The sequence below is a fragment of the Eptesicus fuscus genome, chromosome 7, assembly GCF_027574615.1.
Source record: "Eptesicus fuscus isolate TK198812 chromosome 7, DD_ASM_mEF_20220401, whole genome shotgun sequence".
NCBI lineage: Eukaryota > Metazoa > Chordata > Mammalia > Chiroptera > Vespertilionidae > Eptesicus > Eptesicus fuscus.
In genome coordinates, this window is record NC_072479.1 from 106,529,572 (window position 1) to 106,555,937 (window position 26,366).

The 26,366-nt window shown below is 67.5% G+C and overlaps 1 protein-coding gene across 1 annotated transcript in view; it reads left to right on the plus strand.

Moving 5' to 3' along the window:
• Window positions 1-15,497: 15,497 nt before the first annotated feature.
• Window positions 15,498-26,366, plus strand: part of PPARA (peroxisome proliferator activated receptor alpha) — a 44,446-nt gene continuing 33,577 nt past the window's right edge. The window contains exons 1-2 of the mRNA XM_054719639.1: window positions 15,498-15,584; window positions 16,495-16,647. The gene's annotated coding sequence lies outside the window, so the exon portion shown is untranslated. The remainder of the gene's footprint in view (window positions 15,585-16,494; window positions 16,648-26,366) is intronic.

Consider the following 26,366-nt stretch of genomic DNA (forward strand, 5'->3'; position numbering starts at 1 on the left):
TCTCCCTCTCCCTTCCTCTCTGACATCAGTAAAAATATATTAAAAAAGAAGAAGGGAGACAGCCCACGGAGGCGGAGAGCCGGAGGCGATGACCACGGCGTGGGCCAAAGTGGGCGTGTCTGGTCATGGGGAGCCGGGAGGGCAGGGGAGTGGCGGGGGGAGAATATTGGGAGGTGACACTGGAGGGCCTGGGATTGGCCGGAGCAGAGGGGGGGTGGGAGGGAGCCCAGGCCTCGCGGGGTGACTGGTGGACAGCCACGGAAGCAGGGGAGCCGGGGGCTGAACCTGGGGGCTCCAATGGCCTGGAGTCTGGGCCTTTGTCCCCAGAGGAGCCACTTGGGCCCGCGGTGTAGGGGGCCGGCCCCACCACCACGTCCCCCCTTCCTGCAGCCCTGCCCGTGGGACACCCCGGGCACCCCGGGCTGCCCTGCCCCCTCGGCCTGGCCCTCAGGCCCAGGAGCGCCGTGCCCTGCCCCGTGGCCTGGCGTGGGAGCACTCGAGCACCGCGGTGGGAGGCAGGCGTCGGAGCGAGCTGGGCCTCAGGGGGGCAGAGCGTGGCTCTGGTAGGAGCCTGGTCCCAGGGACTGGGGGTCAGGGAGAGGGGCCATCTCCCGCGGGGTCTCAGCAGCTCCGAGGCAGGTTTGGGGACCGCACGGCTGGGCTGGGTCCCCACGCGCCCTAAGCCGCCTGAGGGACATGGAGCTGCTCACCCCTCTGCGTGCCTCTGTTTCCATACGGGCGCAACGAGGGGGTCCGAATGTGAGGGGCCACTGCAACTGCCGGCTCAGGGTGCCCCAGCTCGGGTGCAGCCCCTGCGGCGAGGCCGGGAGTGGCCACCAGATGGCGCCTGGCGCTCGCTAAAGGGGCCGCGGCAGGCTGGACCACGGGGCCCCTCCGTCCCTCACAGCTCCCCTGGGTGGGGACCGTGCTTTAGTGGCCGGGGGAAGGGGCACAGCCACCCTCCAGCCACCCAGGGAGCCTGCCGGCCCTGTCCCCCCACTTGGTATTGGGTCACGTCTGTCCGCACGCGCCCTCACTGCGGCATTTGGCCACGTTGCCCCTCCTTCCCTGAGCCTCCGCTCCTCCATCTGTAAGTCAGAAGCGCCCCAGGGCAGGTGCCACCCTGACAGCTGACGAGAGCCGGTACACAGGTGTGGGAGCCACAGACCTCCCCGGCCTGCTGACCGCGCCCCAGCGAGGGGCAGGCACCCCGGGGGGTGAGAGAGCCCCATTGCGGCGGGTGGGGCGGCTGCCAGCGGCTCCGAGGGAGCCCGTGGGCGTGTGGGGAGCGGTGGGCAGGCCGGGGCCCGGCGGGGCAGCGTGGCTGGGAGGCCTGGGCCTGCAGGATCCCTGGGTGTGAGCGAGGCCGCTGTCCTGCCAGCCCAGGCCCGGCCCCGGCAGGGTCCACCGCCCAGAGCGCCCCGGCCAGGCGCCACCTGGTCCCTACGCCTGTTCACAGCCTCGACTTCATCTCCCCAGCTCCAGGGCTCACCTGCAGCAGAGTGGACCCTCGTCCCCTCCAGCCACTGGAGGTCACGCCCCCCCCCCCCCCCCCCAGCACGTGGCACCCGCCTCTGCTGGGCCTCCTGCTGCCCCTCTCCCGGTCCCCTCCACCCAGGCCTGTCACTGGCAGCACCCCGCTCCTATGACCACTGTGTGGGCAGGTCATGCCACGTGACCCTCCTGTGGGGTCACTTCATTGTCCCCATCGCAACGAGGAGGAACCCCCCCGGGCCCGCAGCCGGGAAGGAGCCCGTCGGCCGCCCGCCCGGGGCCGGGCACTCGCACAAATGCGGCGCCTGGCCTCGCCTCTTCCCGGCCTCGCCTCCTCCCCGGCCTCGCCTCCTCCCCGGCCTCGCCTCCTCCCCAGCCTCGCCTCCTCCCCAGCCTCGCCTCCTCCCAGCCTCGCCTCCTCCCCAGCCTCGCCTCCTCCCAGCCTCGCCTCCTCCCCGGCCTCGCCTCCTCCCGGCCTCGCCTCCTCCCCGGCCTCGCCTCCTCCCCGGCCTCGCCTCCTCCCCGGCGCAGTCCTTCCTCAGCCCCACACGTGTCCTCCACCTTCCCGAGTCCTGGCCTCGGGCACTATGGCCTCGGGCTGGTGTGGGGGGCAGTGCACAGTCCTGAGCTGCCTCCACTCCAGACCGGCCAGGACAGGATGGCCAGCACCGGGGTCAGAACTCTTCACCCTTCACACGTTCCAGCCGGAGGCCGGCCGATGGGCGATGGCTGTGCCGACGGGTGTGGGGCCGCTGCCTGGGCCTGGAGGCAGGCGTCAGGAGAGAGGGGCCCCGCCCGCAGCAGGGTGGTGTGGGGAGGAATCAGGGAGAGCTTCAGAGGACAAGCCCTGAGTTGGGTTTTGTAGGATGAGTAGGAGTTTGCCAGCTACGGAGTGAGAAGAGGAATGTGGCGCTCCCACACTCCCACTCCGTGATGTGTGTGTGTGTTAGGGGGCGCTGGGGGGGCAAGAGGCCTGTGTGGCCACCAGGGACCACCGCGCCCACAAGGGCAGGCCGATTCCAGAGTCAGCCTCAGGACGAACGGGAAGCTTGGCTGCAGGTGACAGAAACCTGAGCCAAACCCGCTGAGGCCCGGAGGGGTCTATCGGCTTATGTAACAAAAACAACAAATCAGGACTTGGACCCGTGTCAGGCCTGGCTGGATCAAAGGTGTCCTCTGGACTCTGCCCCCATTTCTGCTGACTGCTCTCCTCCTGTGACCCCCCTGCCCCCCAACTCAGGCTGGCTCCCCCAATGCCGCAGAGACGGGCACATCTCCCTCTCCCCGCCCCCCGCTGGTCCTGCAAAGTTGTCAGTTACCTCTGGCCTCCACGCTGAGCCGCTGGCTGGGGGTGCAGTGACCAGCTCAGGGGAGCCTCGGGGGGGGGGGAGCTGGGACTGGCCAGCAGGACTGAGCTGCCCGGTGTGGCCTGGGCCCGGGCCTGCCGGGTTCCTGCCCCACCCCCTCCTTAGCCCCTTCCGGGAAGGGGACACCTTCCCCAGGGCCCATCCCAGGGGCCAAAGGGCGGCAGGATACCAGCTCCTCCACGCGGTCTGTGTCGGGAACGAGGCGCCTCGCCCTCCCCCACCAGGCCGAGTGCCAGGCGGAGGCCGCTGGCCCAACCCGGGGGGAGCCGGAGGCTGTGCACCCTGACTCTCACACGGGGCCAGGCGGTCCCGCGGCCTCAGCCTGCCCACCTCCCAGCGGGGTGCTCGCTGCTGCCCCGGCAGCCTTCCTGGGGGCCACTCTCCCCCACGGAGCTCTGACCCCCCACCTGGCAGGGGCTGAGTCAGATGTGGGGCCCTGCCCCGCCCCACAGGCTAGAGGAAGTGCATGTCTCAGGGGTTCAGAACACCCTGGGCCACCGCCCCAGGAGAAAGGTCAGGAGGTGCCCAGAGCCGCCTCGGGCTCCCCTCCCTGCCCAGGAGCCCCGCCCGTGCCCCCACCCACACCTTCAGACGCGGCGTCCCAGCGAGTCCAGGAGAGCCCGTCCAGTGTGAGGCCCGCGCTGTGCAGGGGGCAGTCGCGTGGCAGCTGCTGGGACCCGCGCGGCAGGAGGAGGCGCCACGGGGGGCCCAGGGGAGCCCTGGTGCTTGAGCCTCTGTCAGACAGACAGTGAGGTCACGTTTGAGCTGGGCTTTGAAGGATGAATAGGAGTTCACCCAGGGGACGCAGAGAGGCACACCCCAAGTGGAGGACACAGTGTGGGCCGTGGCCCGGAGGCGGCGAAGACGCTGTGTTTCCTGCTGCAGACCCCTTAGTCAGAGGGGACGGGTGGGCCCTGGCCCGTGTCCACTGCCCCCTGCCCCCGGCCTTGCTGGTGCCCGAGTCTTCCTCAGCCCCCGAGCCTGCCCCCCATGTCCCCTCTCTCCCAGCACGAGCCCCTCCTCCAAGAGCCTCCCCTGACCACCCCGAGCTCTGCTGTCAGGACTTCCGGCCACTCCCCCGCCCTGCCAGTCCATGTGACCCCCACAGCAGCCCGGACAGCACCCACTGGGCAGATGGGGACACTGAGGCCAGGGAGGGGGCCAGGGTGACCCAGAGTGACCTTGCAGCCGGGGTGGGTCCAGTCGGGGGTCCCCTGCCCCAAACCTGAGACCAATGCTGAGATCAAGGCCCGGGGCGCGTTCAGGCGGGTGCTGCCCGGGGCCCGGCTGGCGCCCGCATCGCCACCGGAGGAGACCCCTCCGCTCCCAACGCCGCAGGGCCAGTGCTCCATGCGGACACGCCTGGCCCAGCGCCGCGTGCAGCGGGCCGGCTCCCAGGCAGCCCAGCCGCCCGCCGGGCCTGTCGCGGGGCCGCGGAGGAGCGCCAGCTCAGGAAGCTGGTGACCTCCTCAAGGGCGGACAAAGGCGAGGGCCGGAGGCACGTCCGCTGTCCCCTGACGGGGCCTCCCCCGTCCCTGGGGCTGCACCTCGGACCAGCCTCCCGACGGCGTGCCAGGCCCCCTGGGCGCTCGGGCGCCTGGGCCCCTCCGGTAGGCAGAGGGTCACAGGCAGTGCCACCCCCTGGAGCCACCAGGCCAGAGGGCCACACTCGGTGGCTGTGTGACGTGGCCCAAGAGTCCGAAGGCCAGGCCAAGGTCACACCGCGGTCAGGACCCGCCGGGGCCGGAGCCAGGTCCCTGCTCCAAGCCGAGCCGTCTGCCCGCGGCAGCCACGCTGTCCCAGACGGTGGAGCAGGGACACCAGACCTGGGCCGGGTGTGGAATGGCTGGCTTCACCCCGGCTCCCTGGCTGGGCGTGGGGGTGGCAGGTGGCCAGACTGCGGGCCTGGCGGGGGTGCTTGGTGGGAGGCTGGGGTGTCTGAGCCTCCGGCCCCCGGGTGTGACTCCAGGCCACCCTCACAGGCCTCCTGCCCCCGCAGTCCACGTGGCAGCCCCTCCTAGCCTGGCATCTGGGTCATGGGTCTCCCCGGGCCCTGAGGGTGATGCCCGCCCAGCCCAGGCCCTGTCGCTGCGGGGGGGGGGGTACCCCGGGCAGCTCACAGCGGGGCCCCAGCTCCAGCTCCATTCCTCCTCCCACCGCCCCCCCAGCCATGCCCTCCTCCAACCCCGCCCTGCACCCTGACCAGGGTGGGCTGGTCCCTGATCCCCACCCCTGGCGCCCTCCCTCCCGAGGGCACGACGGCAGGGGCCCGGGCGCCTGGCCTCCAGGCCTGAGCCCCAGGTTCCACCCCGGCTCCCCCACCCTCGCTGCGCGGCCTCTGCTCAGTGTCCTCCCCTGCGGAGTGGGTCACCGGCAGCGGCGGGCGGGCGAGGGAGGAACCAGCTGCTTCTCTGAGCCTGCTCCGGGCTCCTCGCAGCCGCCGCCCGGGCCTTCGCTGGCGAGACGGGCCTCTGCCACCGTGGCTTTGCGTGTTGCTGCCCCGCCCTGCCCTGCCCGCCCGCCCCGCCCCGCCCCCCCGCCCCGCCCCACCCCGCCAGGCCCAGCTCCCCACGCTGTCCCACCGCCCACAGGACCCCAGCATCTGCTCCTCTTGTCCTCCCCGGCCACCCACACCGCCTGCCCAGCCCCCTGAGGCCGCTTCCGACCCCAGGCAGCTGGGCCTGTGAGGGGGTGGCGGGGGGGGGGGGGGAATAGTTCTCTGTGCCACGCGTGCGGTGCCGGGTTCTCACGAGCGGGTACAATCCTGCCTTTGTTCCCCACGAAGCAAGTGACCGAGGAGCCGACGCCGCTCCCCCCGCAGCCGGAGAGAAAGGGGTCTGGGGCGGGCAGCAGGGCCAGGCGCAGTGGCCATGGGGCGGCAGCAGGACGGGGGACAGGGGCCGAGGCCGGCCTGGGGCAGACCACAGGGTCACCGTCGGGTGGGGACGCGTCTGTCCGTGTGAGACGAGCTCCCGCTGCCGGCGCTGCCCCGGGCTCTCAGGTCAGAGGTCAGGCTCCGCGCCATCACCGGGCAGGACGCCCTGGAGGGGAAAAGGTTGGAAACCCGCAGGGGAAAGGGTCAAAGGTGCTGGCAGGCATCCCGGGAAGCCCAGCCTGCTGACCTTGACCTTGTGGAGGGCAGGGTCCCGGGGCCTGAGGCGTCGGAGCAGACTGGGTGGGAGGAGGGCAGGTCCAGGCCGCACTGCCTCCCGCTCTCCTGCTGCCTCAGGCCCCATGGCCTCTGGGCTGCCGAGGACTCAACAAACTCACACGTGTGCGCGCACTCGGGAATGAGCACACAGACATGAGGCCATGCTCACACAGGCACACAGACATGCACGCACACACAAACACATGTACGTGCACACATGCATGTTTGCATGCAGCTGTGCACACACATGGGCATGCCTGCACGCAGTCACATGCATGCACATAGGCATGCCTGCTCGTGCACACGCATGCACAGCACACACACACACATGTGCTCTTGCACACACACACCTGCCCAAGGTGCAGGTGCAGCCCTGAGCTGAAAGCCGGGGACGCGGCCTCCCCTCGCCGTGCGCTGGGCTGTTGGCGCCCGGGGCGCCCCTCCCGCCTCTGGGTGAGAAGCAGAGCCATGGGGGGGCCCAGCTGCTCTCGTGCGCTCGAAGGCCGGACCTGCAGCGGGGGGCCAGCTCTGGGCGGCGCCCAGGGAGGGACGCAGGCTGAGCCCTGGCACCGGCTGTGCCACCCTCACCCGTGGGCGGGACTCGCTCAAGGTCACGGCCTCTGAGACCAGCGTTCTTGCTCTGTTTTGAGATGAATGCCACTCACAGTGTCTGTTGGCAGAGCGATGGAGAAGTTGTGATTCTGTCTCTGCTCCGTGGCGGCCACTGGGGACTCGTTGTCCCACTAGCGTGCACTCAGGCCCGCCACGCGCCGGCGACGTGGGCCGACTCGGCGCTGAGGGAAGCCCTTCCTTGTGAGCGATGGAATCAGGAGGCGGCCTTGTGTGGCCGAGGGGCCTGGGCCACCGTCTGCCCTCCCACGCCCACTGCCAGGGTGCGCCGGGGGTCTCCGAGTGTGCGGGCACTCAGGGAGGGCGACGGCAGATGGCTGGTGTCCGGCCTCTGATCTAAGCGGTCAGTCGCTCCTCGGCTCCGCCGGCCGTGGCCAGGGGAGGCTCCAGAAGCATCGCCAGTGCCCACAGCCCTCGCCCGTGGCCAGAAGGAGCTCCGGAGACCGCGGTGAGCCAGGAGGCGGGAGCGGGAGCAGCTGGGCCCCCCAGGCTGGTCCTCGAGGCCTCCGGCTCCCCCTGCGCCGTGGACTCCTCCCCCAGGGACGGCTGTGTCGGTGCCGCCCCAGGAGCCTCCCGGGACCTCAGGAAGCCCCTGCAGATCGGGGTGGGAGATGGTGGCTGGGCCCACACCCGCGGGGATGCACCGCTCGGAGCAGCCGGGCTGGCGTGGAGGAGGCCCATGACGGAGAGATGGGCCGAAGAGGGCTGAGGGCCCTATGAGAGGGTGCCTTAGCTCAGGGAGCACCCGCGGTAAAACGTGTGCTCAAGGAGAAAGGAGCGTCCAGCCGCTGGATTCGGGGGCCGTGACCCGAAACCACTCTGAATCGCCCCTCCCCCCGCCTCCGCGTGGGAGGCTCCGTGGTCTCCGCGGACGCGGAGGAAAAGGATCGGCCGCTCCAAACCTTCCAGGAAACCTGGCCTCGGAGAGGTCACACACACGTGTTTCAACATCGAGGGGGGCTTTGCACGCTCCGCGCACTTTCATACATGTGATCTGTGTCAGCACCTGCGGACTGGCGGTGGCTGTTTCTGTAAGAATGGACAAGTGTTGACATCGGCCAAGTGCACTGCGGAGCCGGCATCGGAGCTTCGGGGGCCGGGCGGGGAGCCCACGCGGCTCCCGGCTCAGAGCGGATCCCTCGGCCTCGCCCTATAGAACCCCCGGCCCGGAAAGTTCCAGTGGGACCGGAAGCGCCTATGCCAGGAGTCCCCGTTCCGACTGGGAACCTGGGACCCCGCCTTCTGCCCCCCCAACCTCTCCGTGTGCGAGTGGAGGCCGCGTGGGCAGCCAGCCCGGGTTCCGTGGATCTGTGTCCCTCAGACGGGCGCATCTGTCGCCTCTGCTGGCTTCCAGCGCGAAGCCCGAGGTATTTTTAGAGCCAAGCCGGGGGTGGGACCCGGCGCCGCTGGAAGAGCCAGGGAGCGAGGGAAGGCCCGGCTCGTCTCCTCCCCAGATGCCAGCCATCTGCCTGCTGCACGCTCAGAGCCGCGGCGGGTGACCTTCAGCTGACCCGCGCGGCCCAGAGGGAGCTGATGCCCAGAGGCCTTGAGCTGGGAGGCCGTGCCAGCCCGGCCGCACCTCCGCGGAGCACGGGACGCCGAGCGTCACTGCTGGGGAGCTCAGCCGGGAGTCACGTGTCTGCTGCCCCCGAAGAGCCGCCTCCGGGGCCTGGCAGCGGCTCTGGGGCATGTCACAGTCACACCCCGCACCGCTCGGAGTCCGAGCTGGCAGGGGGCCGTCTGAGACCGGCCAGCCCGCCTCTCAGCTTACAGTCGGAGAGGACACAGGGCGGTCAGGATGGCCCAAGGTCGCAGAGCCCGGGAGGAGCGGGGGCACAGTGGAGAAAGGGCGGACGCCTGAGCCAGGCCGTCGGGCACCGGGCCGGGCCTGTGGCTCCCGGTATGCGGCCCAGCGCCACGGCCCAGCCTCCAGCCTCAGTTTCCACAGCCGGGGGCAGGGAGCGGCGCGGCGGCCTGCGGGCGGCCCGGGGCTGAACAGTGCCCACACAGCGCCCGGGCACAGCGGGCACGCCCCGCCACCTCTCCGGCAGCCGCGCCAGCGGGAGCTCCGGGCACCGACCCTCTGCCCAGGAAGCAGGCAGGGACCTCTCCTCTCCTTTAAGGGGCGGGGGGCGGGGTGTTGTGCTCCAGAATCCCTGTGCCGGGCAAGGGGGGCCCTCGGAGTAGGAGGGACGCCCGGTCAAGACTCTGAACCCGGACATCAGCGCGGAGAACGGCCAGGCCAGTGAGCGGAGGGCAGGCCCGCTGCTCCGCCCGGCAGTGCGGGCTGGGTCCTCGGGACCGGCCTCTCCAAACCAGTGCACTCTGGGGTTTGAAAATCATTCCAACAATCACGTGCAGAGCCCCGAAGAGTCGCCAGGGTCGTGGGGACCTGTGGGCCGGTTCCCAGGGAGGTGGCAGGAGCCTGTGTTTGCCCGGGGGGGTCTTTGCCTTATCCAGGCCTTGGCCCGGGGGGCGGGGGTGGGGAGGACAGAAGTCAAGGTCTGAGGCGTTTATGGGGGACTCTGCTTCCTGTTAGGCTGGAGGCCCGAAGGCCACCCCAGGGAGGTGGGAACGGGTGCAGGAGCCGGCGCTGCCCTGCAGTCCTGGGCGAGTCAGCGCTGGGCGGCCGGCTGGGCGGGGCACTGGGGGTCGCGCCTGGAAAACACCAGCTCAGTCCTTGGCACCTACGTGGCCATCACTTGATTGGGGTATTTTTTTTGGGGGGGGGGTGCTTTAAAGCTAAACTCAGGCCCCGCAGCATGGCTCAGTGGTTGAGCATTTACCTTGAACCAGGAAGTCACGGTTTAATACTTGGTCAGGGCACATGCCCGGGTGGCGGGCTCAATCCCCAGTGGGGGGGGGGGGGGGGGCGGGGGCGTGCAGGAGGCAGCCAATCAATGATTCTCTCTCATCCTCGATGTCTCTATCTCTCTCTCCCTTTCCCTTCCTCTCTGAAGTCAATAAAAATAAAACATTAAATTAACCTCGGCACTAACTTGTACCTAGATGCATTGACTCAACCTCATGCCCCACCCCGGGGAAGGGAAGTGGCAGACTCTCAGTCCCCTGTCCGTCTTTCCCACCTGCCACCCACCACCCCCACCTTCCATGGAGCAGCCGGGGTGCTCCTGTCCCAGGTCACCTCCCGAGGGCCCCTGTGTGGGTCGCCTTCCCGCAGAATCAGCGTGGGCCCCGCCCGCTCCCTCCCCTGCCCGCCCCGGGCTCCGGGCCCAGGGAACCTCCTCCCCGGGCCAGGCTGTGAGGGGGCTCAGTGGCCCGTGAGCCAGGACCCCGAGTGGGTGTGGCCCTGTGGCCCCCAGGCGGCGGCCCACACCTGGCTCCCTCGATTGGCAGGGATGACGATCAGGCCCTGGCTGGGCAGGATCTGTGCTCCACGCTGCAGGTCTCAACACGCGAGTGCTGGGAAGTAAACAGCGTGAGCAGGCCGGGAGGGGAAGGGCGAGCCGGCCGCCAAGCTGGGGGCCGCCAGGAGGCCCCCACGGCCGCGTGCTCAGCAGCCGGTCCGGGCCAGCGGGCGCTGGGCTGTGGCTTTAGAAACAGCACTGACAGGGGGTCTCCAAGTCGAAGCCCACCGACCCCCACACCTGTCACCAGCACTTGGGCTGCGGCATTTTTATTCAGAAAAGGCACTTTCAGCAACAAAAGACGCAGCGGAGAAAGAGGCTGTTTCTTGAAATCGCCTACACGAAGCTTCACCGAAAACTCTCCAAGTTCTCACGTCCGGCCGGCGTGGCTCCGTGGTTGAGCGTCGACCTATGAACCAGGAGGTCAGGGTCCATTCCCGGTCAGGGCACATGCCCGGGTTGTGGGCTCGATCCCCCATGTGGGGCGTGCAGGAGGCAGCCGAGCCATAATTCTCTCTCATCATGGATGTTTCTGCCTCTCTCTCCCTCTCCCTTCCTCTCTGAAATCAATAAAAATACATTTTTTTAAAAAGTTCTCGCTTCTTTCTCCCATTTTGCTGCAAAACAGGACATGTTGTTGAACATGGCCGGTCCCTCCAGGGAACCGGGGACCACGCTCGCTCCAATTCCTCCTGCGAGCGGACACCGAGGCCTGGAGGTGCTGAGAGCCCCTGCCTGCTCGCCCCCACGATGGGGAGCCCCTGGGGCCCAGGCCCTGTGCCAGCTGCCTCGATGGCTGGCAGGATGCTTCTGGAAAAGGCAGCTACAGGGTCGGTCTGAAGGGAGAAAACTCACCCACCGGCACCTGCCTGGCGTGGAGAGGGTCCAGGGCTCAGGCACCGCCAGCCGTTTTGAGGGTGAGCTGGGCAGGGGAGCAGCTGCCTGGACAAAGTCCCCCCGGAGGGTGGCCCGAGGGCGCCTTCTTGGTGGGATGCAGGCCAAGCAGGCTTCCTGGAGGGGGTGACCCTGGGCAGAGCCTCAGGCAGGTGGTCGCGGGTCTTGAATGCAGGCCCTATCCCTGCCCTGCTCCCCACGCCCTCCTCGTTCTCGCCCAGGACCTGAGCATCGCTGGCCCCTTCCACAGGTGAGGAAGTGCGGGCAGGAGGCCACGTGCTTGTCCAAGGCTACGGCAGGAGCGAAAGCACAGCAGGGGTTCTGACTCCAGATCCCGAACTTCACGAAGGAGCTGGGGCGAGTGCCCCGGGCAGAGCCGGGATGTGCACGGGACCTGCGTCTGTTGGGCACTTGGGGGTCAATACACCGCATCTTCTCTCCGCACCCCACCCCGAGACCTCGGCCCCTACAACAGGGCAGCTGCCATGAGGACCCCAGCCTGGGTCACGCCATTGCAGACCCCACCTCCACACAGAGCTGTGCCCCTCACGGACCGAATTCACTCACATGGCCTTTCAGTATCACTGTCCCCTCCAGGGCCACACGGGCCCCGACGCCCCAAGCCCAGGCTCTGAACTGGACAAAAGACATCACTGACCCAGCCCCTGCCCCCAACTGCGGATGGGACAGTGCGCGCTGACCAGGAGGGTGTCTGACTCCTGGAGGGACGGGGGGAGGGGCTGGCGCCCGTCTGTGGCCTGGGCCAGGGAAGGGTGGGTATCAGAGGGGTCCAGTGTCGCCCGACCGGCGTGGCTCGGTGGTTGAGCGTCGTCCTATGAACCAGGAGGTCACGGTTCGATTCCCGGTCAGGGCATGTGCCTGGGCTGAGGGCTCGATCCCCAGTGTGGGGCGTGCAGGAGGCAGCCGATCCATGATTCTCTCTCATCATTGATGTTTCTCTCTCTCTCTCCCCATCCCTTCCTCTCTGAAATCAATAAAAATATTTTTAAAAAGGGGTGTGGGGGCGTGTGTACGACGGTAGCAGGTGCTGGGCCTGCAGAAGGTTCCAGACCCCGCAGACCTGGAGTGAGCAGGTAGCTTTCCCCACAACCACCCACTTCGGTCATGACGAGTTAGCGTGAGTCACTTAGGCTTTGCTTAGTGCTTGCTGCGATCTGACGGAGCCACGCCACCCTCCCCACCAGGCCACCCATTGCTGCCTGGCCGGGGCCCTGCCTGCCGCCGCCCGCTCTGCCCGGGAGCATGGCCTCTCCCTCAGGCCACAGGCTTCTGCACCTGCTGCCCGCTCCCCCCCAGAGGCGGGGCCAAGACTGACCTCAGCACCAGCTCCTGGTCTGCCAGAGACCTCGGGGCTCAGGGCTCAGGGCTTAGGCCGGGACAGGCTGAGCCTCTGGACCAGACGGCGACCTCGGGGGTACCCTGTGGCCAGCGGAAATGGGGGTGGGGGTTGGACTCGGGAGTCCAGTCCTGTTCCCGCTGACACACCTCAGCCCACGACAGTACTTGGTTTCTTCGCCGGTAAAATGGGGATAACCCAGCTGCCTCGTGGGACTGCTGGGTTCATGGAAAGTGACAAGACCTGGATTCCTGGACCGGGAGGGGTTGCCCTCAGGACCAGGATGGCGCCACGCACGTGCCCAGGCTCGGCCCCCGCTGAGGCCCGGCGTGGCCAGGGAGCAGCTCTGGGCCTGCCCACGGTGCACCGGCCCTTTTCAGCCGAGTCCCCTGCCCCCGAGGACTTCCACCCCCGCCCGAGGGCACACTTCCAGGGAGCGGAGGCCACCGCCCGGCCGGCGACCCCTGGGGGCACACCCTCCATTTCATCAGGCGGCTTTGCAGCTCGGCGGAGGGCAAACACGCGGCCGGCGGGGGCCTTGGGTGTTCCTGGAACGGGCTTACCCAAGCCGGGCGCACAGGCGGCTTCGGGGCTCCCGGACCCCGGGAGACACCTCCCCCGGAGGCTGGGGGTCAGCAGCCGGTTCACGCTCCCCGAGCACAGGCGGCGGCCACCACCTGCTGCCGTCCGGGGTCTCACCTGCTGCCCAGTGGCAAGTGGCAGGCCCCTCCCCCTCCCGGCCCCTTCCCCTCCCTGAGTGTCCAGCTTCCTGTTCTCCCCGGGGGCGGGGGGTGCCAGAGGGAGCCTCGGCTGCTCTGGGGGGCCTGGGCAGGTGGGTCCGTACCGGGTGGCTCAGCAGGGCCGGGGCCTCCGCCTCAGCCGCCCCTTGGGAATGTGGGCACGTGACTAACGGTCTGTCCCAACATCCTCGGGGTTAGAAAACGTGAAACGGGCCCCGCCGGCGTGGCTCCGTGGCTGAGCATCGACCTAGGAACCAGGAGGTCACGGTTCGATTCCCGGTCAGGGCACAGGCCCGGGTTGCGGTCTTGACCCCACTGAGGCGGTCTTGCAGGAGGCAGCCGGTCCATGATTCTCTCATCATTGATGTTTCAATCTCTCTCTCCCTCCGTCTCTGAAATCGATAAAAATAAATTAAAAGAGAAAAAAGGAAACGGGAAACGGGCCTGAAGCAGCACGGAGCGAGCGAACGGGAGCCGTGGACCAAGGCCCGTGGGCCCAGCGCTGCTGGGACTCCCGGAGGCTCGAGGGGGAACAGGTGCTGCACAGACATGCGGTCACGGGCACCGGTTTGTCCCGGAAGTTACGGGGACACTCTGCCCGGCCCTGCTCTGTCGAGCTGCCGCACCCCATCATCGCTCGGGGAGGTCGGCAGGGCGGGGGCCGCCCGGGAGCCGGGGGCAGGGCGGGCGTCCTTTGTGCCACTTCCTCCTGGGCAGACTGTGTGACCCGTCTTGGTGGCCAACAGGACCGCAGCCCCCGGGGGCAGGGACGGAGGTTTCTGGCCAGGATTCTCCCACGAGAAAACCCTTGCCCTTCCTTCCACTTTCTACCTGGGGGAGGGGTGGGGGCAGGCTGGGCATTTATTTATTCAAAAGTGACAAAGGTCAACACGTGTCCCTCCACTCCCTGACACCCGGGAGCTCCAAGCACGCAGGAACATCGTCCCCCTGTCTGCTGGGGGCGCCCCCACCCCGCTGAGCCCTGGCCCGCTGGCTCCGTCCTCCATCAGCACCGTGCCCACCGGGTCTGTCCAGCTGCCGGCTGAGCGGGGTGTACGGCCCTCGTGGTGCATCTGGGAAAAGACGCCCACAGCCCTGCACCGGGCTCTGGGCCGCACAGCCCGGGTCTGGAGTCCGTCAGGGACTCGGAGCCTGGGTGTCACGGGCAGCTCCTTCGCGGCTCTGTCCACCCGCCCAGCACCCCGAGGCCCCTCCGTGGGTAAATGAGTCACACTGCGGCCCCCCCGCCTGCGCCAGGTCCAGCATGTCTCGTCCACGGCTCACTTTGTAAACTCGGAGACTGAATATAAATATTGGCAAGCGCAATAAAATCTGGGCTTGTCAGTGTGGGCGTGGGTAGGTTCTGCGGGTGTGTGTGTGTGGGGGGCAAAGTTCACAGGAAGGGTGCTAGTCCACAAGGGGGAGTTTCAGACACCCGGGGAGGGCCGGCGGGCCTGCTGGCCAGGGACCCCGCTAATGCAGGACTCTTAGAGGGGCGTTTCCTGCCGGAGTCCGTCTTCCCGGGGAGCTCAGGGCTACAAATAGAACAGCGGGGGGGGGGGGGGGGGGCGGGGGGGGAGCAGGCTGGCACAGCTCACTGCGCTCCTGGTGCGCGCACAAAGCCCTGTGCATCCCCTCTGCCCCCAGGGGCGGCCGGCCTTGACCTCCCCCGGCGGGCACAGGCCCAGCGCCGCACCCGGACGCACGGGGGTGGGGTGGGGGCGGCTCTGCCTCAGCCCCGGCCCCGGCGAGGCGGGTGGTCAGAGTTGACAGCGCGTCCCGCGCTCGGGCCGCCCTTCCCGCACTCGGCCCTCGCCCGCCGCCCCGGCACCTCCACCTCCACCTGTGGACGCGGGTCCCAGCTCGCGTTCCCTTTTTCCTACATCTTCATCCTGGGGCCCCGGGGACAAGGTGCTTCCCCGCCCGCCCCGCACCCCGCGAACCCCCGAAGCTCGAGGGCACAGCGCCGCGGCCGGGGTCTAGGCCGGCCCCCCAGGAAGGTGGGGCCTCGCCAGCCGGGACCTCAGCCCCTCCGGGTGCGCGGGGGGGACGCGCGCTCCGGCAGCTGCACGCGATGTCCCCTCGCGGCGCGTACTCGCCGTCCCGGTGACCCTGCCGTCCCTCCCTCCGCCTCCCGCCTCAGTTTCCCCACGCGCGCAGCCACGAGGGGCCCGAGGGGAGAGCGGCCGAGAGCGGCCCCGCCCCCGCCTCGTGGGAGCCAATCGGGCGCCGCCATCCGGGGGGTGTGTCCCGCCCGGGGCCGCGGTCGGGGGCCCGGGGCGGGTCCAGAGGTCGGGGCGGGGGCGGGGGCGCAGTGGGGGCCTCGGGGCGGGGCTTCCGGGCCGGCCACCCGCGCGAGCCGCCGGCGCTGCGGGCCGGGCCCGGAGGCCGAGGGGCGGCGCGTGCCGCGGGGGCGCGGCTGGCACGGGCGCGGGAGGCGGCGCCGGGCATGGGCTGGGGACGCGGCGGCCCCACGGCGGGGGCAGCGGGCGGCGGGGGCGGAGGCGGCCGCTAGCGCCGGGCCCGGTGCCGCCTCCCAGGCGCGCTCGCCCGCAGACCGGCCGGCGGCGGACCCGGCCCCAGGTGCTCGCGGGTGCACGGGCGCGCGCGGGGTTGGCGGGCCGGGCCTCCCCGACCCCGGGACCCGGAGCGGCGGCGACGGGGGAGGGGCCGGGCCGGCGGCGCATGCGCGGGGCCCGGGGGCGCGGGTGTGCGCCGGGGAGCCCGGGGCCCGGGGGCCGCCCCCCGCTCCGCCTCCCTCCGGACCCCGGCGTCCCGGGCTCTCCTGGGGCCGGGGGCGCGCGGAGGTCGAGGCCGGGACCTCAGGGACCCCGTCCTTGGGTTGTTCCCGGAGGGGAGGCCCCCCGGGCGGGGCGTCGGGCGCGCCCTCCGCTTGGCTCGGTGGAGATTGGGCGTCACCGACGGGAGGGGGCGTTTCCCGAGGTCCCGGGGTCCCCGAGGCTAGGCACCCCGAGGCCCCGACCGTCCGACCCTCGGGGCCGCGCGCAGCCGGGGGCCAGCGGCGCGGGCGGCAGTGCGTGGCCGGGCGCCTCCAGGAGCGGAGCCCCTCTGCCAGCGGGCGCAGCGGGCGGCCTCCGCCGCGGGACACCTCCCGGCCCGGCCCTGCCCGGCGTCCGCGCCCAGGTCTCCCGGCCCCGGCGGCGCGGCTCTGGGAGGGTCGGGGCTGCCCCACGCCCACCCCACCCCAAAGGGGACAGTTCGCGCCTCGCTTTCCTCGCCTCTGAGTCTCGGGGAGGGACGGCGGCCCCAAAGCCAAGGTCCTTGTAAAGAGAAGTCCGTGGCCGGACCATGTCCTGGGGTTCACGGGGCGCCCGGGGACCTCGGGGCTTCGCGCTCCCCAAACCGGAGGGCCCCCTCCAATCCCGAGGCTGCGGGGGGAGGGGCGGGGGGAGGGGCCCCGGGGTTCCTGGGAGCGACCCTGCCGCCCCGTTGCCTTTGGAGAAGCGGGTCAGGGTGACATTCCTCCTCCAAGGTGGCGAGCCGCGCGCCGGGGAGACTCCAGAGGACACCTCGGAACCACTTCCTCCTCCGCCTCCTCGCCGCCCAGGCGCAGCCCGAGGCCCGGCCTCCTCGGCGAAGGGACGGCTGGCGGCCAGACCTGCGGGGACCGGGACGCTGCCTCCAGGTGACCAGGTTCGCTCCCTCCTGTGTGCAGACCTGCGCGCTGACGGTTGACCGCCAGGCGGGGGAATGGTTGCCGCCCTGGCCGCATCGTGCGGGTTTGACGGGAGGACAGGTGCGGGCAGAGTCCCTTTCAGGCCGGGAAACTTGCTGCAACTCCACCTCTGAGTGGCGGCCGGAGAGGGTCCCTGGGACCCGGTGCTCAGGGCGGGCTGCAGGCACAGAGCTGACCGGCGAGGAGCCGTTTGCATCCCCGTTTGCCGGGAGAGGGGACAGGAGGCCCCGCTGAGCGCTGCCGGCTCGGGCAGCCGTGCCAGGGCCTGCAGGCCACGGCCCATCGGGGCCAAGCCGTGAGCCTGGCAACGCTCATACGTCTCTGCAGCAAAAGCCAATTAACGGGTGGTCTTTGCTCACATCACAGACGTACAGCAAGTTACGCCATATGGTAAAGAGTCCTTTTTACTAACTGTCATTTGTCAAGCTTGTAATCAGACTTTTTAAAAAATATATTTTTATTGATCTCAGAGAGGAAGGGGGAGGGAGAGAGAAATAGAAACATCAGCGATGAGAGAGAATCGTGGATAGGCTGCCTCCTGCACACCCCCTACTGGGGATCGCAACCCGGGCATGTGCCCTGACCGGAATCAAACTCGGGACCCCTTCAGTCTATCGGCCGACGCTCTATCCACTGAGCCACACCAGCCAGGGCTGTAAACGGACCTTTAAACATTGTATGTGTGCAGGAGAGAGGACGGGAAAAAACCACGTGTTTCTTCTATGTAAACTACTTTGTAATCTGCGTTAACTATAAAGTTATGAAAAACATTTCCACATGAATACGCGTAGTTGAGTGTCACCATTTAAAATGCCTATATAATTTTCCATTGTGTTTAGATTAAGTATTTAGCCAATCCATATATATGGATATATAAAAATGTATGTTTTTAAGTTCATTTATTCTATGAATATAGGGTGTCCCAAAAAAGTATACACGTGCTTTGAATAATTATAAAGGCAGTGCTTATTAAAATACATTTAATTTTCAAAATGGAGCTATCAGCTGTGAAAGTGTGCGTACGATTTTTGGGGACCCCCTGTATTTACTGAGTAGCTGCCATTGAGCAAGGCAGCTGTGGGTCTGCTCACGAAGTCAGTTTTTATTCCGGAATATAAAAAAGAGAGCGGCCTGGCTGTGTGGCTCAGCGGTGGAGCGTCGACCTATGAACCAGGAGGTCAAGGTTCCATTCCCGCTCAGGGCACATGTCCGGGTTCTGGGCTCGATCCCCAGTAGCGGGTGTGCAGGAGGCAGCTGATCAGTGATTCTCTCTCATCACTGATGTTTCTATCTCTCTCTCTCCCCCTCTCCTCTGTGAAATCCATAAAAATATTTAAAATAAATAAAAAGTTAAGAGGAGAGTTAAAGTTCGTCTTCATCATCTTGAAAGGTGCAGCTGGGGTGCGGAGGGGAGCTGGTGGCAGGCGCCCCGCTGCGGGTGCTGTTTCTGGCCTGCTGTCCAGGAGCCGCTGTGTTTCCTAATAATACTGCTTACGTAACCTACATATATGAAGGCCTAAGCCGCCTTTACGACCGAGGGACCGGAACAATGGGAACGGCCGGTCGACCAGTCGCTATGATGTGCACTGACCACCAGGGGGCAGACGCTCAACGCAGGAGCTGCCCCCTGGTGGTCAGTGCGCTCCCACAGCCAACTTCCCACGGCCAGCCGACCTCCCCCCACCCTGCGTCCCCCCCTCCGGCCGGCAAACCTCCCGCGGTCCCTTCCCATGTCCAGCAGGCCCCGGAGGGTAGCTGGCAGACCCTGGCCGGCAGCCCCTATAGGCCCTGATTGCCAGCCAGGCCTAGGGACCCCACCCGTGCACGAATTTTGTGCACCAGGCCTCTAGTCTTTTTAATAATTGTGATTAAACTGTCTCTTCGCTTAGTGTCAACTCAGCACTCCCATGCTCCTCCCTCTGGCTCCTGTCTCACCGCCTCCGTACGGGGGGGGGGGGTGGGGTGGGGGTCTGTCCTTAACGGCAAAGGGGTCGGAGGGTCTTCACTTCCAAGTGGCTGTTGGTTGAGCGCTTGTGCGGGTCGGTTGCACTGCAGTTCGAGGATCGGCGGTGTGCTGTCGGCTCTTGTGGGAGGTGAGGGCCTCTGTTTTTATTTTCGTTTCTCGGTGGCGCCGTCTAGAGTCCATTTTAAATGTTTCATAGACATTCCCAATAAAGGCGCGGCTTCTGCCTGGAGGGTGGACGCCTGCTCATCTCTTGTTCCTGCCCTATTGATTACACCTGCCTTATTGATTACACCTGCCCTATTGATTACACCTGCCTTATTGATTACACCTGCCCTATTGATTACACCTGCCCTATTGATTACACCTGCCTTATTGATTACAAGGGCGAGCTGGCCCGCCTCTAGGCCACGCGACTGGGGAAGATGAGGCAACGAATTTCCATTTCCAGCGTGGCGTTCGCTTGTTTGAAGGTAAGAAGCCAGCAGGGGGAGCCGGCGGCCCCGGGGCTGTCTGAACGCACTGGTCTCTTCCTCCCGGGCTTCCTGTCGCTGGCGGGCGGCGAGATTCTTGGGAAGGAAGAGCTTCCCGCCTGTGCCGTGGGCCACACACGGGCCGTCGATTTGCTCGCGGTCTGGCGGTGTGTGGGCGACTCGCCGCGGGAGTGTTAATGCCGGTGGCTGTGGCAGGGCTCCGTGATGACCGGGAGTTTGCGCCCTTGGGAAAGCGAAGCGTTCCTCCGGCGGCCAGGCCGGGTGCCGCGCTTCCTGCGGTTGAGCGGCGCTGGTTGTGAGGTCGGCCTCCGGCACAAGCCAAAGGGGTGGCAAACCCTGGTTTGCGTCAGGGGAGCAGCTGACGAACGGGGAGGCGCCCGGCCACTCGCCAGAGACCAGGGTCCCCGCCCTTCGCTGCCGCCTGCCGGGCCTGGGCGTCCGGGGCCACCTCTCAGCTGCCGTTTTCACATCAGAAAAGGGAGTTCGCCTCCGTTCCCCCATCAGAAGGGTCTGGAGGCTCAAAGGTTGGGTCTCACAGGAAGATTCTTGTAAGATGCGAAAGCCCTCGGGCAAAAGGCCCCGCCCCGCCCGCTGCCCCGCCCACGTGGCCGCACCTGACACCGGCCTTGTGGTCGCGCTGACCGGTCTGCGGTGTCAGAGGCCCCGGAGAGAAGCACTCCTCCCGTGGACACACAGGACGCGTCCATTGTCCAACAGATAGGCAAACAGGAGCCCTACATCAGTCAGAACCACACCGTCACGCGTGGTTTGTGGCTTCCCTGAACGTGGCCATGCCCTTGGGTTTTGGTGGCCAGACGCCTGGCGTGGCTCCTTCCTCGGCATCTCTGGTCCAGCAGACGATGCAGGGGACTGCCCCCGTCCTGGGAGGCCTGGGAATCGGGCTCGGTGCCGTCTCCCCGGGCGGGGGCCGATCCCAGGGAGTCGGGGTCCCGGTCCCTGTTCCTCTAACGTCCCTGCTGACTGGAACTCGGCGCGGGCAGGCTCCCTCCGCCCAGCCGGCCCTGTCCGCCGCGTAGGTGCTTCTGAACGTCCGTGGAACAGGTCAGCGAGGAACCGAATTTAACTCAACGAGTATCTGTGGATGGCCTCTGTTGGGGGCGGGGAGGGGGGACAGACAGCGGGCCGGCCCACAGCCAGAGCAGGTGCCCGAGGCATTTCCACTCCCGTCACCCCTCAGAGAGCGCGAGGGAGCGCATTCTCCCGTCAGGACGGGGTGTCCGGCGCAGCAGGCCGGGCGTCCACACGTGGCCCCGGCGCGTCCATGTCACCCAGGCGGCGGCGGCAGATGAAAGGATTCTGTGCGTGATCGTCGCCAGGTCTGGGGTACAGTGTGCATTCAGTGGGTTTCTTATGAGATGGCCTGAGGACCGAATAAATGCTCTTCCTGTGAGGTCATGGGTTCCAATGTCCAGCAACCGACTCAGCGGGGAAGGGGTGTGTCTTAACCTTTGGGAGCTGGGGAGCGCTTGTGACACCTCCGAGGCCCCCTCCCCGTCCCCCGGTGGAGAGGAGACCCGCGCGGGAGAGGTCAGACACGGGGTGGCGTCTCCGTGTCCGCTCTCCGGCTGCCTTTGTTCCGCCCTGTCTCCCGAGACCTGCAGACCCAGGAGTGCTGGCTTCCTTCCCGCCGACTTGCTTTGCACTTTGACCCTGGAGACCCCGCGGCAGCCCCCCAACAAGCATCCCCCGGACCCGTAGAGTCGGGCAGGCAACCGCAGACGGCCGCCGGCCCCCCCCCCCCCCCCCCCGGGCCTGAAGCTGCCTCTGAGCGGCTTGAACTGGGATGGGGTGGCGTCGGAGTCCCTCGCCCCCATTTTCCAGAGGGAGTGAGGCCCAGGCTTTCTTGCAGCCGCTGGTAACGGAACTCGCCGGCGGTTATGCCATAACCACACCCGGCGACGCGTGGCCACGCTCCAGCGAGGGGACCAGTGACAGGGACGTGTGGACGGGCCCCTTCCCTGCGTGCGGAGCTAAGCGCGTGGACCCCGCGGGGCTGCGGCTGGTCAGGCCCGGGGCTGCGGGCCGGGGCGGCTCCGAGGGGCGTGTTCTGTGACCCACGCGGTGGGTGGGGTGTTTTCCATCGAAAGAGCTTTCGGCAGCTCCTCCAGGCCGCGGTCTCTCGGACACGTTGACATCTATTCGCTGCCAGCTCGCGGCCGGAGTCCCCCTCCGTCCTGGATGTGAGCAAATTCGATAAATTCTCGACGGCCGCCTCGCGTTAGCCCACGCGGCGGCAGCCCGACCCGGCTCCTGTCTCCCTCGCTGTCCTCCCTCCCTGGCCTGTGCCCGGGGCGGGGTCCGGGGAGGATGTTTCTCAGGGAATTCTCCGGGGAAACGTGCCGCAGAGAGCCAGCTCGGGAGCTCGGTGTGCGGAGCGCTTTGCCGCGGCGACACGTGGCGGGACGGATGTGCTCGCGGCCGCTGGGACGTTAGGGTTGGAGGGGGAGGGCTGTGCTGGATGATGGTGGCCTTTCTTCCCGTTTTGAAACGCGCCGGTCTGTCAGTCTGTCACCAGGGGGGCTCTGCAGGCGGCAGGGCGCCAGACCAGCAGGAAGGCCGCCCGCTCGCTTCTCCCTCCCTGGGAACAGCTCCGCGTGGCGAGCTGCGGCCTCAGACCGTGACGGCGATCCGCAGCGGCGCGGTCAGCCAGGGCTCCCAGAGGCAGAAATGGTTGCAAAGTTCAGTTGTGCAAGGCTGTCCCGGGGCCAGCGCGGAGGAGGCGGGGCAGAGAGGCGAGGACGCGCTCCCTCGGGACTCAGTGCCGGGAAGCTGCGTTCCTTGAGCTGCGAGGCCCGCACCGACAGGTCGAAAGAACCTGTGTGACGAGTGAGAGCAGGAGGTGGGGGCGGAACGGCGGGCGCCTGGAGCCCTCGCCCAGTTCAGAGAAGAGGTCCTAGAAGCGGGAGAAGGTGGGGCAGGTGCGAGCCGGCAGCCAGGGTGCAGGCGGGAGTCTGCGAGGGCGAGTGGGGGGCAGGGGAGAAGGGCTCCCCGCCCACCGCCCAGCACCCGAGCGCCAGAGGTTGTCGCTGTCGCCAGGAGACAGGAAGGACGGGCCGGCTGGGGTGCTGAGCGGGAGGCGGGAGAGGGGACGGGGACAGCGCGCTCCGTGGGCCTGTACGTCTGTCCGGCCCCCAGCCTGCGCGTGAGACGGAGCGGCAGCGCGCGGCCTTCCCCGCCGCCTCTGCCCGGTGAGGGATGAGCCCGGCAGCGTGCGCCTCGGCGTCCAGGCCCGAGCCCGCGTGGAGGCGGCCGTTTACCCGCTTCCAGGCCGGCCTGGGACCTTGGACACCGCAGGGGCACAGACCGAGAGAAAGAAGGATCCGGAAGGGAAAGAGCAGATCCCCGCTGACCCGTGGACAGAGGAGAGGGCCCCGCACGGGGGCACCCGTGTTGCGGTTGGAATGAGTGAAGGCAGACGTGGGCTTTGCGGGCAGGCGCGCGCCGTCTAGCGGGGTCTGCGGGAGGCATGCGCCCGCTTGGCTGCGGGACGGTCCCCGAGATCGACACCCTGGCAGGCAGGAGCGAGCAGCGGACCCAGAGCTGGGGATCAGCTTTAAGACGAAGAGAGGGGAGTCCCGCCTGCGGCCTGCGGCGTGGACACGTCACTCCCTTCTCTCCGCTGCCCACCTCGCGTTTGTACACGCCACGCGGCCTGGGCCGGGAGCGGGCGCGCACTTCCGATGCGGGTGCCTCCCCGGGCAGCACTGTCCGCCGGAGCGGGGTGCAGGCCCCTGGCCGCCCCCGAGGCCCCCACGCTTGGTCGCGTTGTCATGACCGCAGGCCCTACCTGCCTGACTCGCCCTCTGACCTCGGGGGCTCGGATTCATCTGTCCCCCACCCCCCCCCCCCCCCCCCCCCCCCCCCCGTCTTCCTCTCTGTCCCGGGAGCGGCTTCTCGCGGGGGCGGCAGAGGCGGGACAAGTGCAGACGGGCGGCTGGTCTGGCCTGCGCCTCAGTTTCCCCATCTACAAGTGGGGTGAAGACCAGTGCCCCCCGCGGTGGTTGTGCCCGGGCATAAGAGCCTCTAGCTGTTTCCTTGCTCACTGCTGACTCTCAGCCTGCGGGGCCTCGTCCGCCCTCGCCCCCCCGCGTCCCCGGGGGTGGGCAGGCACGGCCCTGAGCCTGGGGCCTCCGTTCTTCCTCTCGTCATCGGGACTCTCCCGAGCCCTGACCCTCAGCCCCCTCCGCCCCATGATCTCCACCGCTGACTCTCAGCCTCAGGGAACCTCCCTGGACTGCGAGGCAAACACCCGACCTCGGCCTCTTCATCTGAAGCCCGGTGCCTTGGGGTCATTTGCGTGGCGGCGGGTGCCAGTCCCTGTCCTGTGAGCTGCAGACCCCGGAGGTCGGAGGTCGGAGGTCGGGAGTCATCGCTGCCTGTGTCGCCCTCATCCCCAAGCGCACTGCCCGCAGGTGCCGCGGGACCGGCTTGGTGAGCCGCCCTCCATCTGAGGTTTTTGTTTCTCACCCTCCATTTGAGATTCCTTCGAGGCTTCGTCAACCTCCTGCCCGGCCGTGTGCTGAATGGTTAGAGCGTCGCCCGTGCACCGAAGGGCCGCGTGTTCAATTCCCGGTCGAGGGCACGTGCCTGGATTGCAGGTTGGATCCAGGCCCTGGTCAGGGCGCGTGTGGAGGCAACCAGTGATGTGTCTCTCTCACATCAGTGTTTCGCTCTCTCCCCCCCGCCTTCCCTCCCTTCCATTCCCTCCAAAAACCAACGGGGAAAATATCCTCCAAAAAGGATTTATAAAAACAAACACAAACCCACCTCCTTCAGTAGCTCCCGGGACCCTGCCCTGACCTGGGTGGGGCGTGATGTCCCTGGCTCTCCCGCCTCCGCCGGGCCGCTCTCCCTGGACTCGGTCGTTTATGCTGAGCCCCTGCCGATCCCGCAGAGCTTTCCCGAGCGCCGGCTGTGCGTGCGGCGGCGTCCGAGAGCTGGGGAAGCCGCGGGAAGCGGCGGCGCAGGCATTCCCGGTGCCGCTGCGGGGCCAGGCGTGGGGGCCGGGCTGCGAGGCCGGCAGCGCTGTGGCGGGCGGGCCGGGGCCGTGACCCGGACGTGCGGCTCGGTTGGGGTCTGCCTTGGAGTTCAGCACTTCCTCCCACGGGAGGAGCCAGGTCGGAGCGCGAACAGATTACACAAGACGTGTCGGAGCCCGTGTCCCCGCCGGCGCGTCTCGCCGGGGCACTGAGCGCTCAGGGAAAGCCTCTGACCCACTTCGGGCCGCGGAATCAGGTCTTAGGTGGCGGTTCGCGCCCACATGCGGTGACCTGTTCCAGGACGCCCCGGGGCCAGGGGCCGCGCCTGCCCTCTCTCTGCCGGGACAGTCCCAGCCTTAGAGGCGGGGAGGCCGGGCCGCCTGCGTCTGTCTTAATCAGTGTGACGATCGCTCTCCGAAAGGCAAGCTTTGGGGGACCCGAGCTGGCTGGCGTGTCCTTAGCTGGCTCCGTTTGGGGTGGGAGGCAAGTGGACTCTGCAAGCTCCTTCCCTAGGATCCTAGACCACGCGGGGGGTCGAGGCCGCAGGGGCAGGCAGGCTGTGCTCTGTGGCTGGGGTGACGGGGGGAGGGCCGCAGCTCTATCCTGCCCGGGGCGTCCGGGGCCCGGTAGGTCAGGTCGGGCATGGCTGGCTGCCGAGGCGCCTGCGAAACCCTCCTGCCCTCCTCCGTGGGCAGGGCCGCCTCCCAGCCCCAGGCTCCCTCTCCCATTGGCTCCCTCAAACCAGGCGGGGGAGCGGGGCTGAGGGTTTTTCAGTCATGTTAATGGAGGTGTTTCTTTTCCTAGTTTTATTTTTTCAGTTTGTCTTTATTGAATTTAGAGAGAGGGAGGGAGAGAGGTAGAGAGATGGAAACATCCATGAGAGAGAAATCTCGATCATGCCCTTGGCCAGGAATCGAACCCACGACCCTTTGGTACTAAGGCTGATGCTCTAACCACTGAGAACACCGGCCAGGACCGGCGTTGGATTTTTTGGAAGAGCGCAGAGATGCCCTTTCTAGCTCTTTGTTTGTAGGAAGGAACAAGTAGAGAGAAAGAGCCATTGCCAACTGCAGAGCTGACACATACTCCGCGTGTGAGCAGTTTAGGCGCAAGGAGGTGGGAGCCCGCTTCTGACAAGGGCTTAGCAACGTGGATGCCGACTCGAAAACGTGGGGGTCGTCAATGTGCGGAGGCACCGGCGAGCACACGCGGCGGCGGGCAGGCACCGGGCTGCGGTCCGGAACGGAGACGTGGCCTTCGGGGCCACGTTGTCCCTGGGATGTGGGCCGAAGCCACGCCCGGGGATGGAGCAGGTACAAGCATAAGTACTCGCGGCTCCTCTGTGAGGCCCGGAGCCGAACTCTGGGATAGGAACCCTTTCAGCAGGGGAGGCCCCGGGAAACACCCCAGACTTTGGGTTGGAACCTCAAAACGCTGCCCCGAGGAAGGCAGGTGACCTGGGACTTGATCAGCTGCTCAAGGACCGAAGCCCAGACATCTCAGTCCTCGTGGTTGGGTGAAGGTGACCCCAGATGGCCGAGACCTCGGGTGCCAGGCAGAGCCACCGCATCGAGGGGCAGCACCCCTCTCGGCCTCTGAGTCTAAGAACAAACGCTCAGATACAGGCAGCCCTCACTTCGCTCAATCCTGCGATGCACGGAGTTTCAATGCCACGGAACGTTAAACTGTGTGAACCACGACCCGCGTGGTTCAGGGTCCGGGATCTGGAGAAGGGCCGCGCGCAAATGACAGAGACGAGACCAGAAATAATAATGTGGAGATATCGGGGGCCAGGCGAAAGTCCCACTCCAGGAGAAGGACGTTACTGGTGCCCAGGCCTTGCCCACCTTTTATTTATTTATTTATTTACTAGCAGCCCGTTTGCACAAAGATTCGTGCAATAGACCTTCATTCACCTGGCTGCCTGCACCAGCTTTCTGCCGGCACCGGGCACCCAGGCCTTGGCTGTGGCCACCGCCTTCTGCCTTCTTTCAGGGTCGGGGCTTGGCCCCGGGCGGTGGCCTTGGGCTCTGCTGCACCCAGCGTCCCTGCTACGGATCGTAGGAGCCGACCCCCGGTGGTTGCTTGCGATCCGTGCAGGCTCCCCGCTGGTGCCCAAGGCCGGGAAAGCCTCCACCCCAGGCTTTCCCGGCCTTGGGCTCCGCCACACCCCAACGTCCCTGCGACGGTTTCCTGGTGGGCATGGCTGGT